Here is an 18,905-nt window from a genome sequence, read left to right as displayed (position 1 = left end):
TATAAGGGTATCCGGTGTTATAGAGTGTAAGGTGTTTGAAAGCTTACAGTAGTGTTAAATAATGTTACAAAAGAAAAAATACATAGATAAGAAGGTATATATAGAAAGAGATATAAAATATGAATCTACAGTGCGGGCGAGATATAATAGGGTGAGATTTATTTAGACTCTGCGCATTTTACACAAATTACACATGTAGAAACGTGTGCTTTGCAGTAAAAATCGTACGCTTTGCCGTGACCCAAAAATCACACATTCAAAATCACTTGCAGATGTTTTCTCATAGCAAACATAAAAATCACAAATGTAATAGCGTGCAATTTTTCAAATCGCACCCTAAAATTACCAGAAATCGCCAGGTGCTGTTGATGAGTCTGGATGTTGCCTAATACCCAGTAACTGTCCTTGCTTTAGCAGGCAGAGGCATCCAAATCTAAGGCTAAGTGATAGGAGGAACATCTGATTATTGATCATTGTTAGGCTGTGTTGCAGCATATGGGCTGGGTGAAGATGCAGGCCACGGTACTTGTGTACTATGACAGCGCCCATCGCATCACAGACCATAAGGCATGCGATGGTACAGTATGCGATGCGATGCGACGCATTTGGCACCCGATGGTATACAATTTAAAGTTGATTTTATATAGTGTGGCGAGTGCAGCGAGGGGACGCGCATTACTTCACAGGTATTACGCGTCCGCTCGCCACGCTTCGGGCTAGGTGGCTCGCTGCGCTCGCCACACTATATAAAATCAACTCCACGCCAACGTGGATAGTGGGGGTATGAAAAGGTCGGAGGACGTGTACCGCCGCCCCTCGCGGGCTTGCTGCGCTCGCCACACTATATAAAATCAACTCCACGCCAACGTGGATAGTGGGGGTATGAAAAGGTCGGATGACGTGTACCGCCGCCCCTTGCGGGCTTGCTGCGCTTCGGGTTCATGTTCATAGTGGGGGTGGCGTGGGGGTGCATTTAACATTGTAAGCCCCCATTAGGTTGCTTATACAATTTAACATCGTATCGGGGGCTTATACAATTTTAAATCGCATCGGGTGTATGCCATGCGATGCGATTAAAAGTTGAAAATGAATTAATTTAATTTTAGTATAAAAGTTATTAGGGTGATTTTAGAAAAAGAAGTCCCATTCAGTGTACATATAAAATTATATTTGGCACTTATAATTCTAGTTTTCTCAATGGTGCACAAATAATGGATACAAAATATATTATACATGAGAAAGTTAAATGTCTCTAATTATTTATCACCCAGATCACCGAGAAGCATAAGGTATATTTTATATCATATCAAATGTTAATTTAACCAGATATAAAATAGTACCATAAAAAAGTAAGTTTCAGCAAAAATTGTTTAAGATGTTTATCTTTACAGTTTACAGTAAAATATTTAGCAAGTTACCGTTAGCTAAATTTATCTTAGCATTAAAGTTTGTTCTCAAGCCAGTCCTTTGCTTTTAAGCTACATGCAAATTAGCTGGCTTTGTAAATAATGCAATGTTGTCAGCGTTTTCCCTTGATCTTCCTGGAACTGGATTCAGACCCGTTCATTTCGGTCCGAATTTGGCTTTGACACTGGTGTTCGGTGACCCCCAGGAGCAAACACCTTCGGCAAGTTTCACACTCTCCAAGCTCTTTGCTCTGGGAAGGAAGGCCCGGGGGACAAGCAGGGGGCAGTACCAGGGGAACCATTAGTGTTTTTTTATGGGCGTTACCCTGAGAATGCAGGCGTGTTGATGACATCAGCACCCACCCAGATAGCAGCAGTAATAAGTCTAGTTGAGACTTACCTTTATTACCAAAGGGGAGAAAATCATCCGACCATCAAATGATTTCACTCCCATTCAGCCACGTGCGAGCAGATGTGTTCTGGGGGGGCAGATGTTTGGCTGGGTCATGGGCAGCGCTTTCCTGTCTGCTAGGCTGCCGTCCGATGCCACGACGAACACCCGCCACCCCCAGAGTTTGCATGCTAGCATGAGAGTGGATGTGTTTGTATACACATCCATTAGCATGCGGCCACATGGAAGAGAAGTCATTCGATGGACACTCACCATCGAATGATTTCTCTTTTGTTAATAAAAATCAGCAGGGTGGGTGCTGACTTCATGTGACATCAGCCGCCCTCCCTGAGCAGGAATTGCCACACCTGTGTTCATAGGGGAATGCCCAGCATTTTTATGGGGATGCCTCTAAAATTCTGGGTGTTCCCCTGATGCCACTTCCTGTCTGCCCCTGGCCCTCCCTTCCCAGAGCAATTGGATCAGCGAGTATAAATCTCTATGAAGCCATTTGCTAGCCAGGGTTTGCACATGCACATAATCGCACATGTGCATGCGCAAACCCCTAACATCAGGGACGGGGATGAATTTGGACTCCCATGTCACAGATCCAAAAGTCCAATGACAGGGGTGCATCGCAAGACAGTTGTTAGCAGAAGAGCTGTCATTTGAGGTGCTAATTGCATATACTGTATTAGTGCATATGCAATTAGTATAAATACGAAATCCCCTCAATGTGTGATGTGATGCACCAGAGAATTTTAGTGCTTCCCGCCCAATGTGCAAACACAGTGCATTGTGATTAGGTATGCCAATCCCGGGGCATTTTTTCAATCCCGGGAACCGGAATAAAAAATGCTCAATCTCGGGATTCCTAGGATCCCGGGATTGGCATCCCTAAAATAAAATCTCCCCTGTGCCCCACATTGACTTACATATAGTAGTTACATAGTTACATAGTAGGTAAGGATGAATAAAGACTTGCGTCCATCTATTTCAACCTAGGTTTATAATATCCCTTGTTGTATAGTATGTTCTGATATTTTAAAGACAGATCATGTTTCTTATTTGTATCCATGGATGTTTTTAACCAATAAATGTTTATCCAACCTTATTTTAAACGTATTTATTTTGTCTGCCGACACCACTTCTTCAGGATGAGAGTTCCAAAGTTTGACTGCTCTGACCGTAAGAATTTTTTTCTTCCAGATTAACAAAATCTTTTTTCTTCTAATCTAAACTCGTGCCCTCGTGTCTTAGACTCCTTTCTAGCAAAAAAAGGGTGTTTGACAGTTCCTTATATTGGCCCCTGATATATTTGTACATGTTGAGCATGTCCCCCTTCTCTTCTCTTCTCTAGAGTAAATAGTCCCACATTGCTTAATCTCTCCTCGTAGGTTAAATTCTTAATACCCCTAATAAGCTTTGTTGCTCTTCTTTGGATTTTTTCTAATTCTATGATGTCCTTTTTATTGTGTGGGGCCAAAACTTGTACTCCATATTCAAGGTAAGGTCTAACCAATGCTTTGTACAGTGGCATAATTATCTTTGAGTTTCCATGCCCCTTTTAATACATGCTAGAAATTTGTTGGCCTTTTTTGTTGCCATATTACATTGAGCACTACACCCTAGTTTGTTGTCTATTTGGACTCCTAGATCCTTTTCAAGTACTGAATTACCCAATGCCTTCCTGCTTACGTTACAACTAGCACACTGGTTATGTCTCGCAAGGTACATAACCTTGCATTTATCCACATTAAAACTCATCTTCCACGTTTTTGCCTACTCATCTAGATTGTCAAGATCATTTTGAAGCGTGGTGACATCTTCTGATGATTTAATAACTCTGCTCAGTTGTGTGTCATCTGCAAAGATGGATACATTGCTGAGTAACCCCATCCCAATATCATTAATACAATTTTTAAATAAAATGGTCCCTAGAACTGAACCCTGTGACTTATTTTGGGGGATCGGCTGAGGAGGGCAGGCGGCAGTGGTGTGTAGGCAGAATGAAAGCAGGTGGCGGGTATGACGCCTAAGGTGCTTGGGTCATTACGTGTGGACAGGGAGAGGTCGAGTGGTGAGAGGATTCCGGTGCTGGAGGTGCAGTGCTGCGGCCTGTGCAGCATAACCTATGACCGTGTCACATTTCGCAGGCTGCACACTGGGTCTGTAACAGCCAGGCAGCATCTGAGCAGGTGGTCAGATGCTGCCCAGCATTACGCTGAGTATGCACAGTCTAATCCCGAAATCCCAGGATTGGATACTCCAATCCAGGTATTGAAATCCCGGAGATTTTGTGGCCAAATGCCGGGATCCCGCTGATCCTGATCCCAGGATTGGCCACCCTAATTACAGTATGATATTTACAGTTTTCTGTTCTTTTAAACCAGGATGGATCCATACAACTGGGTCCTTCATTGGAAAATTAATCTCTTGTGTGTAGTTTATACAGTACATTGTGTTTAAATTTGCCTTGTAGCTGTTGCCTTAGCTGTTTTATGCTATAGGCTAATCAAATGAGGTACAGATATTGTACTAAAATATTCTGGTGTTAGATTTTATAAGGTAATTGTTCCTGATGGCTACGGTTCATCATACATTATAGCAGTAAAAGGAATGGTCAGTGTATAGTAGAGAGCAGATCTTTTCTTAACCAAACCACAGAGCAGAATGAATCAATATTAAGTTTATGAAGACATAGTAAGTTTTTGTAAACAAGAAAAGTGATACAGATAACATTTTGCAAAAGAACTTGAATTTTCTGCCAACTCGGAGCTTGCAGTGATCGAATGTCCTACACATGTTTGCATGCCAACAAAGAAACCCCAAGTTTTAATAAATATTTAATAATTCTAGTACTAATATAAACAATTTTTAGTATAAATCAAAGGGATAGAGCAGAACTGTAGAAATTTTTTTTTTTTTTTTGTATTTATGAAAAAGGTAATCTAACATGGCAAAAGCTTGTGTTTTTTTTAATTATATTATATTTAATCTTCTGCATAGTCTAACCTTTAGAATTTCGTTCTATCTGCACACTTAGCCACATTATCACTATGAAGGAATGTCTCTCTTGGCGATTGACAATCTAGGTGGAGGCAATTGCTATGCGCTTCAGTGCGCTCATAAATGAAGTTTGCAAAATGGTAAAAATAAGTAAGTTTAGAGTTCTGTAACCTTTTAATATTTTATATGAACGCAGCTCTTCTTGGTTTTATATAATAAACTTTACAGTGTATGGTACATTGTTCCAAAATTAAATATTCAAATGTATTAAATAAGATATATAAATATATTATATATATTATAATCTCCATTAAGCATGTTTCTGTTTTCCTTTCCAATAATAATTAAAATCTATTTGCTTTAGCTATTAATTTATAAAATCATGGTCGTTATACTCTTTGTCAAACTTTTATCTGTTAAGAACTTCTTAACAGCTGCCACATTAATATTTTAAACCTTTAATTCATGGACATGCAGTACTACTTTATTTAAAACAAAATGCTTTAAAAAAGAAAAACTTGAAAACATAGATAATAGATAATGATTTAAATTAGTACGTTTTGACAGCTTTGAATGTGCAACAGCATTAGGAATGAAAAGCAATCAGTTCAGCAATGATAGGAAACTGCTTTAAGCGCTGCAATAATTAGGTCACTTTTAAGGCTATGAAAACATTGAATTGGTAATCATCTTGGCAGCTAATGATAAACAAAATTTACGTATCATCAATCTAAAATGGTGACAGACGGTGGATTTATAATACTGACACAACGTATTTGGAATTTATTTCCTATCCAGCATACTTCAGGCATGGAGTTCATTTCATAGCATTTGGATTAAATTATTTTAACCACTAAACTGGCAAAAGAAATGATAAAAAACTCTCAGATATTGTAATTTTTTAAAGAATTAATTAGGCGAGGAAACATTAATGTAAAATTTTCCAAAACAATTTTATTTAAAAATAGATTTTTTTCTTAATATTTGTAAAGAAAAAAAAAGACTATTTAATTGTTGGAACATCATATCGGCACCACCTAGGTACTCACTTGGGGGGCTTGGACGGGAGCTAATGTACCTTTTCCGAGCAGCTGCTAATGTCTGCAGCTGATAGGTGGAGGCTCCAGCTGTGCTGACTGATCATCTATGATTGGCAGCATGACTGGCTGATAGGGTGCAGTGAAGCTGAGGTCTTTAAAAGAGGCAGCTGCAGAAAGACTTTCTTCTGGCAGTCGCCCACAATGTGTGTATGACTAGTCGCATTTTTTGAACCAGATAATCTACCTGCTGGTGTCAAAAATAATGTGACCATGCCAGGCAAGTGCTTATATGCTAAACACTAAATTTTCAGTATGATTTTGGATGATCATGACATTGAATATAGAAATTGGTTTTATTTTAGACTGTTGTATGAATACTGTCTAATAAACATACAGTATGTAGCTTTATTAAGTTGTGTACTCCTTTATTTAATTAGATATCAATATTAATTGTATTTGAATAATCAGATCCATATAACTGTGTTACATCACATTTATTTAAAACTTGGGTACTTGTGTATTTGCATGGCGCCCACTAAGCTAAGCCACATTTTCGTGCCATGCGATGCGATCTCACTAGTTAATTTATTTACTGCACTCTGGCCACGGATCGCATCGCACACAAAATTGCATGCGATTTTGCGTGCAATGCGATTTAGCACAACACCCCCAGTATACACGTCTATGCGATGCAATGGTATTTAGCACACCCCCACTATCCACGTCACCCCGAAGCGTGGCGAGCGCACGTGAAATGCGTCCTCCTGACCTTTTCACACCCCCATTATCCACGTCGGCATGGAGTTGATTTTATAGATTTATTAGTACTGTACTGTATACCCTGTTTTTTTTTTTTTCCATATGTTTGGTTTGCATATACTAGTATTTATCATATGCTGGGGTTGCATATGCTGGTATTTATCATATGCTGGGGTTGCATATGCTGGTATTTATCTATGCTGGGGTTGCATATGCTGGTATTTATCATATGCTGGGGTTGCATATGCTGGTATTTATCTAAGCTGCTGGTAGCTGATGCCAGACTGCTTGATGTTACAATACATAATTTTGTAGATTTTGATAAACATTTAAAATAGCTGCAAATGATGTAACAGGGGGTGGAGCCTAGATGGTTACACCCTTACCTCTACTTACTCTGGTTCTACAAAATAATCAGCTACCTTGAAAATGTGGTCAGGATTTTTCTAACATAAAATTCCACAAGAGATGGTATTTTTGGTATTTTTGGTCTATTAACAAGACATAACAATACGCTTTTTCTTGTCTCTGACAAGATATTTTATCATTGGTGGCTAACTTGCTTTAAAAGAAACAAACAAACAAACAAACACATTCATTATCATCATCATCAATCATCATCATCATTATTATCATTAGAATCAAGATGCTTAATATTTCCCTCATCCTACTGCACATCCAATATAGCATCCTCAATTCTATGTCTATATAATCACCATTGTTTTCTTTTATGACTACTCATGCTCTCATTTGCAGAGGGCTCAGAAATGTTTTTGGGAAACTTCTTCACAGTTACAGTTTCAGAATCAGAAATGTTAGAATCACACATAGCTTGTGGACACACATAAGGTGGCCATACATCTACAGATCTATTGTCAGATTGGGCTGGTTGGAACGAAAACCTGGTAATAGCTGAATGACAGTTTTTGGCAGCTTTAGACTCTCCTCCAAAATTTGTGAAGTTTATGTTTTTCAGCCTAAGAATTAATTACTAAAGCTTCTAAAAGTGAAAAGAGGTGATGTTGCCCATAACAACCAATCAGTTCTGTCGATCATTTTCTAGGATGTAATAGAGAAATTATAGATTTGGATTGGTTGCTATACGTGACACAACATTTTTTTATTTTTAAAAGCTTTAGTAAATGTACAGTACCCCCTAGTGTTCTATTTGTGCATTTTTTTTAGAGGTTACACATCTAGACTCAAGCAAGAAGGTGAAGCATGTGCAGAAGATGCCTGACTCTGGATGGTCCTGCTTTTTTGTGTTGAAAAGAGGAGCAGGACAAACATTCACTAATGCTGCTTTCCCACTGCCTACACGGGTAAAGACCCGGTTTTTTTAAACGGGTCTTTGAACGTGTAAGAGCCATAAAGCCCCTTTCCCACTGCAGCTTTTAAACGGTAAATTACCGTTTAAAAGCCGTTTTTGTCCCATTCCCACTTACCCGTTTAAAGAACCGTTTAAAATGATAGTAAAGATGGAGGGTTTTTAAAAAAAAAATAAAAAAAAAAACGGCATGGGGTCCCCCCCCACTGCCGTAACCAGTACCAGGCTGAAAGAGCCGGGGCTGGTATTAAAAAATCAGGAAACCCGACAAATAGGGCTTCGCTGATTTTTTAAAACCAGCCCCAGACTCCAGGTCCGGGGCTGGTTCCCAAAATACGGGGGACAAAATGACTAGGGGTCCCCCGTATTTTAAGAACCAGCCCCAGGCCAAACCAGCCAGCAGGGTAATGCCACAGCCGGGGGACACTTATGATATAAGTTCCCGCGGCCAAAGCATTCATCCCTACTGACCAGTCAGCCTGGCCAGGGGCCCTGGGGGAGTGGGGACCCCCCCAATGAAGGGGTCCCCCCCCTCCAGGACTTACCTGACCAGGCTGAAGCCTGGTACTGTCCCCGATGCCCCTGGGCGGTGGGCATCGGGCTGATGGAATGGTGTAAAAAAATAGAATAAAAACTATTGTCTTTTGCTGTGGAACTATGAGTCCCAGCAAGCCTCCCCCGCAGGCTGGGACTTGAAGAACCACAAGTCCCAGCCTGCGGGGCATTAAAGGGCCCGCTGGCACTTGTAGTTCAGCAGTACAAAAAATAGTTAACAAAATCACACTGACACACTGTAAAATAAAAGTTTAATACATACAAAACACACACACACACTGATACTTACCTACCTTGAGCCCGTAGGTCGGTCCCTGGATCCTGGGTCCGTCCTCCGGGGCTCCAGGGCAGAAGAGTCCGGTTCCGGGGCCTTGGTCCTGGTTCCGGGGCTGGTCCTGGGGTTCCGGGGCTCCTGGGCTGCAGAATCCGGGGTCCGGGATCCAAGGTAGTCCCCAGGGGTACCTAAGGAAGCAAATCCAACTCACCTGGTCCCCGGCGACGACCTCGGAATCCTCTCCGGTGACAGCGCAGCTCCCATCTGGTACCCGGCGGTGGGCATCGGGCTGATGGAATGGTGTAAAAAAATAGAATAAAAACTATTGTCTTTTGCTGTGGAACTATGAGTCCCAGCAAGCCTCCCCCGCAGGCTGGGACTTGGAGAACCACAAGTCCCAGCCTGCGGGGCATTAAAGGGCCCGCTGGCACTTGTAGTTCCACAGTAAAAGAAAGAGTTAAATAAACACACTGACACACGTGAAAAATAAAAGTCTAATACATACATACAAACACACTGATACTACCTATCTTGAGCCCGTAGGTAGCCTTCAGTCGGTGTCGGCATCCGGTGTCGGCATCCTCCTCCGGTGTCGGTGTCCGGCAGAGGCGGATTGGCCCACCGGGAAACCGGGCCGTTTCCCGGTGGGCCGGACCAGATTTCACTTTGGCTGGGCCGCTTACCTTTGTTAGAAGCGGCCGCAGCACAGCCTGGTCACAAACGGCAGCATTGCCCAAAACAAATATGGCCGCCACCTATATGCATATATTAAATGCATATAGGCGGCGGCCATATTGGTTTTGGGCAATGCTGCACTGTTTGGGGACGCTGGATGCCGACTAGGGTTACCACCCGTCCTGCCGCGGACTATGAAATGTCCGGGAATTTGCTCCCCCTCCCGGCGCCGGGGGAAGTCAGGGAGCCTGTGTCGCTCAGCGCCGCTCAGCGCCGCTCAGCGCCGCAGCGCCGGGTAAACATAGACTGTTGCCGGCTGAAAGGAAGGGGTGAGGAGTGGACTCCGAGTAGGTCCGCGACGGCGGTGACGTCATCGGCGCAGTGAGGCCCTCCCCAGCTCTGCTTGCCTTGTCCACATGCACTCTGACGCTGGGAGTCGGGACCAAGGATGGAGGGCTGCAATGGGAGCTCAGATGTCCAGGAACAGCCTGCCGCCAGCATAACAAGTAATGTATTGTACACAATACACACACTATATATATATATATATATATATATATATATATATATATATATATACATACAGTATGTGGGGGCATATGTGTGGCACTGTGGGGGCATATATGGTACTGGGGGCATACTTAGCACTGTGGGGGCATATATGTGTGGCGCTGTGGGGGAATATCTGGCACTGAGGGCATACTTAGCCCTGTGGGGGAATATGATATCTGGCACTGTGGGGGATAAATGGCACTATGGGGGCATATATGTGTGGCACTGGGGGCATACCTAGCACTGTGGGGGCATATATGTGTGGCACTCTGGGGGCATATCTGGCACTGTAGGGAGTCCGGACAGGTGGTGTTCCCGGACTATTCAATGTCCGGGAACAGGCAGTCAGGCAGGCGCAGCCGTGCATGGACCACACCCAGGTTCACCGCCAGGTGTTCAGCGGTAGCTAGACTGAGCTCCGACGTGTTGCGGTCCTCACTTGGCGGCAGTGACCTCCTGCCGCTCCGCTGTCGTGTAGCATTTCCTCGCTTGGCAGCAGGAGGTTACTCTCTTGCTGAGTGAGGTGACTTCCACAGCGCAAGATTTTGCGCCTTCTCCGTTGCCTCATGCTGTACTCATTTGTCGCCGCCATCGCCGCTGATCCAATTGGGCCTCCTGTATCTGGTAAACTTTCTTTTTTTTTTTAAACCGTGTGTGTGCTGGCTATTTGTGCAGTGCGCATCTGCTTTGTGAAGTGCGCAGTAGTTCAATTTGCCTTTGACTCCAACCTGTGGGGCATATGTATAATGGGCATCATGTGTGTGGCATATGTATAATGAGCATCAAGGTGTGGGGCATATGTATAATGGAGCATCGTGGTGTGGGGCATAATGTGTAATGGGCATCACGGTGTGTTGAGTAATGTGTAATGGGCATCACGATGTGTGGCATAATGTGTAATGGGAATTACAGTGTTTGGTATAACGTGTAATGGGCATTATAGCGTGTTGCGTGTGAATTACGGTGTGTTGCATAACATGTAATGGGTATTATGGCACGTGGTATAATATGTAATGGGTGTGTGATGTGTAGCAAGCATAACGGCGCGCACTATCCCTGTTGTCCTTAGTTTTAAACAATTGTTGAGCCCTGGCATAACTCGTAATGGACATCATGGCCTCTGGTGTGCACTGTCACTGTTGTCCTTCTTTTATGAAAAATTGTTGAGCCCTGGCATAATGTGTAATAGGCACTATGGCATGTGGTATAATATGGATGTGTGACGTGTAATAGGCATTATAGGGCAAATTTTGTAACATGTAATGGGCATCACGGTGTGTGCCATAATGTATAATGGGCATCAGTGTGTGGCATAACGTGTAATGGGCATTACAGTGTGTGACATAACGTGTATGTGGTATTACTGTGTGCGAAATCAAGAATAGATTTGAAGCAAATGTAAAAAAAATAAAATAAGGTGGGTCAAGGGGCAGGCTGTGGGTGTGGGTGAGCTACTAGCCATGCCCCCCCAGAGGTGAAAATGGGGCGTGACCTTGTTGAAATAGGCCACGCCCCATATCAATAGGCCATACCCCCTAAAAAAATCTGCCGCGCCTGCGGCGCGCAAAAGTTAGACCCCCCTCCCCCCTAGGGCTGCTGCTAATTATTTCCCGGGCTGCTTTTAATTCCCAATCCGCCCCTGGTGTCCGGTTCCGACGCAATCCATAGTTGTAGCTGTGGAAGGAAACTATACTTACAAGTGTCCTCCGGCGAAGATCACGTCCTCTTCTGTCCATGTAGCATCCCCGGGACTTGGCAAAATAACAAACCGGCTTAACGCGAAACCCACGGACTGTGAGCAGGAGCCGCACGTGTGTTTGTTTACATCGTACGGCTCCGCCCCCGAATGCCGCTATTGGCCGCCTTGCGGCCTAGCGGCCAATCAGGAGCCGCTAGGCAAGGCGGGCAATAGTGGCATTCAGGGGCGGAGCCGCACGATGTAAACAAACACCGTGCGGCTCCTGCTCACAGTCCGTGGGTTTCGCGTTAAGCCGGTTTGTTATTTTGCCAAGTCCCGGGGATGCCACATGGACAGAAGAGGACGTGATCTTCGCCGGAGGACACTTGTAAGTATAGTTTCCTTCCACAGCTACACCTATGGATTGCGTCGGAACCGGACACCGACACCGGAGGAGGATGCCGACACCGGATGCCGACACCGACTGAAGGCTACCTACGGGCTCAAGATAGGTAAGTATTAGTGTGTTTGTATGTATGTATTAAACTTTTATTTTTATTTATGTGTCAGTGTGTTTATTTAACTCTTTCTTTTACTGTGGAACTACAAGTGCCAGCAGGCCCTTTAATGCCCCGCAGGCTGGGACTTGTGGTTCTCCAAGTCCCAGCCTGCGGGGGAGGCTTGCTGGGACTCATAGTTTCACAGCAAAAGACAATAGTTTTTATTCTATTTTTTTACACCATTCCATCAGCCCGATGCCCACCGCCCAGGGGCATCGGGGACAGTACCAGGCTTTAGCCTGGTCAGGTAAGTCCTGGAGGGGGGGGGACCCCTTCATTGGGGGGGTCCCCACTTCCCCAGGACCCCTGGCCAGGCTGACTGGTCGGTAGGGTTAATGCTTTGGCCGCGGGAACTTATATAATAAGTGTCCCCCGGCTGTGGCATTACCCTGCTGGCTGGTTGTGCCTGGGGCTGGTTCTTAAAATACGGGGGACCCCTAGTCATTTTGTCCCCCGTATTTTGGGAACCAGCCCCGGACCTGGAGCCTGGGGCTGGTTGTAAAAAATCAGGGAACCCCTATTTGTCGGGTTTCCTGATTTTTTTAATACCAGCCCCGGCTCCTTCAGCCTGGTGCTGGTTACGGCAGTGGGGGGGGGGACCCCATGCCGTTTTTTTTTTTTTTAACGGGTAAAGGGCTACCCCTTTCCCACTGCCGAAAAAACGGCTCTTACACGGTAAAAACACTGCTTTTTACCCGGTTAACAAATACCGGTATTTGTTACCCGTGTAAAGCAACCTGGAGCTTTCCCACTGCAGCTCTAGCCGTTTAAAAAGGCTAAAAAAATGGCATTTTACCGTGTAAAGCCTGCAGTGGGAAAGGGGTATAATTAAGGCCATGTTCTAAGCGTTTCCTTGCTACTGCATGTGGTGTATGGTATGTTGCCAATTTGATACTTTTTGGAAAAAAAACTTTTCCATTCTTTGTTAAAGTTGATGTTTACTTTTCAGTTTAGATGTGATACACCCTTCACACCTTCTTTTAATTTGACTTCCTCTAGGCATACTATGACTGGTCACATCACTAGTACTGAGTTGCTCCTGCTCCTTTATGATATACAGTATCATGACACATTGACCACAAAGTACAAAGGATATCAGTATAGAATAGAAATCCAAAATTAATAAAAGGTCTGTTGTTATATTAGGTCAAGAGTGATCCAATTTTGGAATATAAAGATGTGAGGAAATCAGCCTTGCATAGAATGGCATGACCAGCCGCTAAGAAAGAAAAAAGGCAGAGATAGATAAAATAAGAAATGGAGGTAAGTGAATTAAGAAAAAAGACAAGTAGGAGAAAAGAATATTACCTTTTACCTACAGAATGGCGAGAGGGCATTTTGGGAAGATAACCTGGCAGTCCAGATTTTCTCAATTGACTTTGCCGAAATTTTAATTGTATTGGCCATGTACTCCAACTTATATGTATACCAAATATGGGAGATGACCAGTGGGGTAGACGATTTCCAGCCAGCTGCAATATGGCAATATGGAAACAATATGGCATGTTCATTTGTTTTGGTGTCTAGACTACATTTCTCCCATTTCTAGGGTCAAGCAACTGAAGAATGCCTTGATTTAATGGCTGTAATCTTCTCTGCATTTAATTTAGCTGAGTTTCTGACATACCTGTAGGAGAATAGACGACAGGTAAGAACGCAATCCCTTAGACTCGGAGGTGGAAATGGGGAGAGTTCCATCAAATGATATAATGATAAAGTCCCTGACCTTCCCAAGCATTGCCTTTCGGTCATAGGTGACTGAACGTACTTTGTAACACTTTGTGATTTGTCAATCATGACATGCTTATGCCTCAGTTTATTCACCAGCACAGATTCAATTGTGTCCACTTTGTCATAGAATCTTTCTGCAAGACATGTTTAAATAATTTATTTGAGCTAGCAGGGAAAGACAGGGAGACTGCTTATGTTGGGTAACCAGGCCTCCAATTGGTGTTTAAAGGGAAAGATTCAATTGAGCTGTTATCTTATGCATTGCAGACGTCTTAGCTACTCTATAACTAGAGCCCTCAGATGTACCTCCCAAATAATGTTCTCCTTAAAAGAATGGTTCAAAGCTACTTTTATTTCCATTAACACAGAAGAGTGAAGAATTAATGGTTCATGGCTACTTTTATTTCCATTAACACAGAAGAGTGAAGAATTAATGGTTCATGTAGGCACTACTTTTAGGGTACTGCACAGGTCCAACAGGATATAGACTCCCAAGTAGTCCATCCATGTAAAGAGAGAGTTATGCCTGCATTTATAATCTAAAATTGAATGTAATAAAAATACATTTGACTAGGATGTAAGTTTGCTCTGCAGAAAATGCATATTTCAGTTCATCACCCTCACAGCCTGTTGTTTTCTGCATTGCTCTGCAGAAGACTACAGTGATCTAGGTTTGGAAGCATTTGCAAACACCACTGTGAAGGAAGAAATGTCAGAGCAGAGTGGGTGAAACCCCATGAAACAAGCTTGAATGATTCTGGAAAGATAGACAGGTTGTTAGTGTGCTTAAGAAGGCAATGCTAAAAAGAAGCATAGTGACAGAGAATGCACAGTTGTGGAGGAGTAAGGGCAGCCCTTTTACTAGAGGGCTATGGAAGATGCTGTGTTGAGTGACGGCTGGCTCTACCATTAGGATGCAGACTAGGGCACCACTATCTGTGGGACACCCCAAAGTCTGCATATCACAAAATTAAGGATGTCTCTGAGAGGCATCCTTGCTGAACTTCATGTAGACAACAACTGTGGAACTAACTCCACTGCCTCCACACTTTTACCTGCAAAGTGGATATTGGTGTGTGGGATTGAGGTATTAGCTGGATTTTTGCCTATGGTGCCAAGAAACCTTGCACTGGGACTGTTCATCTGCCAATTTTTACAGTGTCAGGAGACATTTGTTCAGAATGAGAACCAGGATGATGATTGCGAGCCCTTGTGGAAACTGGTTAAAGATCAGTTTGGAGGTAACAACTGTTCTTCAACTTTAAAGTTGTACAGAAACCAGAAAGTTGTCTTTTGAGAGCCCTCTATTACAGAGGCTGATATGATTCTAGTATTCAGCTCTTCCAGTGTATGATATCTTCACCTTCAGGAATAGAAGTTGAACTTTTGCTGATTTTTACCTTGGTGACTTAAAACCATTACTTTTTGTATATATTTATACAAGCTGCCATCTTCAGAGGGAGGCTTTGTTTTATTATTTGTACTAATCGGCACTGCAATGCACAGAGTAAGGGCACTGAATTGTGCACTCAGAGATCAAATGGATCACCGACAATGTTCAATCCCTATAGGAGGAGGCACTTTTTTTTATAAACATTTTGTTATATTATCAGAGTTGGCCCTTGAAATATTTCTAGAAGAGGCCTCACGTGGGCGCCACCAAATAAGATGTATGTGGAACTAACAACAAAACAGGCAGGATTAATAAATAATTACACCTGGATGAAAGCGATTGGTTTCACTATGCTAGGCAGTCTAGTGTTCCCCAGATCTTTAAACTGCTGTGAAAAACCACAAATCTCCACATTTAAAATCATACCCTACCCCTCCCCCCATTGAGATTGAACACCAAAACCTTCATCAACCAGACAAACACGGGTCAGTCTACCAGGAATCTTCCCAGGGAGATGTATGGGAAATTAAGTATATGTAGTATGAGTATAGGAGGCTGACTAAGCCTTGGCTGGCTATAGAAATCTAGCTTTAGAAATTTAGTCAGAATTCAAAGTAGGAAGTTTATAAGTAGGAATATACAACCGCATACTGTCAGCCTAGACTTAGCCTGGACTTGCTGTGACGTAACTCCTGTCTTATTCTCTTCTCATTGCAGGTAAAATACCATTCATGCAACAGTCATATTTGAACTAGCATCACTGTGATTAGTATACTGCATTGTCTTAGGTAAAATACCATTCATGCAACAGTCATATTTGAACTAGCATCACTGTGATTAGTATACTGCATTGTCTTAGGTAAAATATCATTCATGCAACAGTCATATTTGAACTAGCATCACTGTGATTAGTATACTGCATTGTCTTAGGTAAAAGACCATTCATGCAACAGTCATATTTGAAACTGGACAGAAACCGAAGGAAACTACAATCAACATAAGTGCAACTCTTAACTGCTAAAACTCTGAATATTACTCTTTCTGCTTGCATATGCACTGTCTGTTTTGAAAATGCACAGCTGTACCTCTAATGACTTCACCTCTCCTGCTCTTCCATTGATAATAGGTGTCCCCCAACATTTTATTCTTGGCCCTCTTCTTCTCTATTTCTACATGTCCTCTCTGGGTGAGCTTATTTTCTCACTTAACTTCCACTATCACATCTATGCTGATAATACTAAAATCTACCGTTCCTTTCCTGACCTCTCTCCCTCTATCCTCACTCATATCTCCAACTGTCTCTCTGCTGTCTACTCTTGGATGACCCAGCGCTTTTTTAGACTTAAAATATTAAAGACTAAGCCGACCTCTTCCCACCCTCCTGCATAAAACCTGACAATCTCTCAACCTAACCTGTTTAGCATCACTTCTACACCTTCTGTGTCACCCCAGTCTGTCTAACCCTCCCCTTTAGAATGTAAGCTCTCACGAGCAGGGCCCTCTCTCCTCATGTGCCTTTCTTAGAATATATAAACATTTGCCACCCTGATAATTGCTTCAGTGTCCTGTCCCCTGGTGCAACTATCCATATTAACCATGTACTTGTCCTAAATTTTCCAGGACAATTTAAAAAATTAAAGCATGAATCTCATTGATTGCAATGGACAGGAAGCTTTTTTATTTGTAGAATTTTTTCAAATATTATTTACTATATGCTTTCAGCACAGTAATTAGGAATTATTGACACAAATGCTTAAATCAGTAAGTGCTCTTAAAAATTAATAAAAGGGGAGACTTAAGCCCCGTACACACGGGGGAGATACATTGCTCAGCCATATATGGCTGAGCAATATATGGCTGAGCAATATATTGCTCAGTTTCTCCTTTTCATCAGCGACCAGAGATGGTCGCTGATGAAAAAGAAACTGCCGGGGGAGTTGTAATCAGCTGGTCGCAAGAGCATGTTCCTGCGACCAGCGATCACTACAGGGGTAAAAACGGGAGTGCGCACCTGGCGATATATAGCGCCGGTGCACACTCCCATCGTGGGCAATAGGGTCGCTTAGCGACCATATTTCCCGCGATATTATACAAAATCGCCCCCGTGTGTACGCACCTTTAGAAAATTCAGTAATGTTGGTTCTTCACATCTTATTGTTAAACTCACTTTTTTTCATTTGTTTTGCCATGTCTCAGTGATGGCTAATGCGCTGGATTCAAGCCCCCATTATAATTGCAATATAATCATTATGTATAAGGATATAGATCTGCTCTGATCTATATCCTTATAAATCAGCATAGAGTAATTTAAAATTGCATTAATTAAGCAAATTAACATATACACCTACTACAAGCTGTTTTCTAGTTGCTACCCATTGGTATATGTAGGAACTGAATTAAATATTTTCATTACCTCTGTTCACAAGTAGCAGTATGTTGAAACTGTTTTGTCATGTTTTGAAAAGTTTAATTGAAAAATTCCCCAAAGTACCATTTAGCAGTAACATAATTTAGTTTTAAGGACTACATGTGCACTGAATTATGTAATGTGATTCAGCAAAGCATTAATGTTGCAAAGTAAAAAAGCATTAGAACAAATAACAAATCTTAATATGGTTCATTTCTCTTTTGGGCAAATATCATGAAGAAAAATGTTGAAGTTAAATATAGAGTACACATAAAAAAAAGAATTGGCAATGGACAAATATTAATGGATCTTTATGGTTTAGCATAGAGGGTTCATATATGTATATACTGTATGTATGTATATATATATATATATATATATATATATATATATATAACCCATGTATCAAATGAATGATATATGACAATTGAGAGGAGACTGATTTGCAAAAATAGAAAAATGGTGGGACACTCATATATTCACCCATCCAAAGATATTCAACATGAGAGTGACAGTATTTATATATATATATATATATATATATATATATATGTCCCTAATTTATGTCCCTAAAATGGGCCACCTCTGAGGCCGGGGATGGTCTCATGATGTGGAGCTCCGATCTCCCATCACGGAGCTCCACCATCCCCGGCCTCAGGAGCAGCGTGGCGGAGGAGCAGTGTGGTGGAGGAGGTGGCAAGCAGAGTGGAAGAGGCGAGCAGAGAGAGGAGGTGGGAGGAAGTGAGCACCATGTCCCCTGGCGCAGGATGCGCCGACACCCAGCCAGAGGCAGGAGATGCTGCGGCCCCCACGGCAGCACCCTAGGTCTGGCACCATCAGGTGGCACTGCACACCCTGGCAGCACCATCGGTCTGGGGAACCCCCCCAGGAAATAAAGTAAACCAGGTACGTCCCGGCCAGCAGGACACCCGGCTGCACTGGTAGGAACTCCAGCCTGCAACCCCCGGCTGTGGACTGCTGGAGCCCACCCCCCTCTCTCCATCAATGTTCCTGCTCCCGCTGTAGGACCCCCAAGGGAGTAGGTAACTGCTCCCGCAATGGGGGGCAGCAAAAATGGACTTCAGCCCACAGAGGGCCCAACTCTCCCCCCTCACCTCAATGGCTCTCCCTCCAGCCCCAGCATCAGC

Source organism: Crinia signifera, chromosome 3, assembly GCF_055691185.1.
Source record: "Crinia signifera chromosome 3, ASM5569118v1, whole genome shotgun sequence".
Taxonomy (NCBI): Eukaryota; Metazoa; Chordata; class Amphibia; order Anura; family Myobatrachidae; genus Crinia; species Crinia signifera.
The sequence above is the reverse complement of the archived record's forward strand: the minus strand, read 5'-3'. Positions refer to the sequence as shown.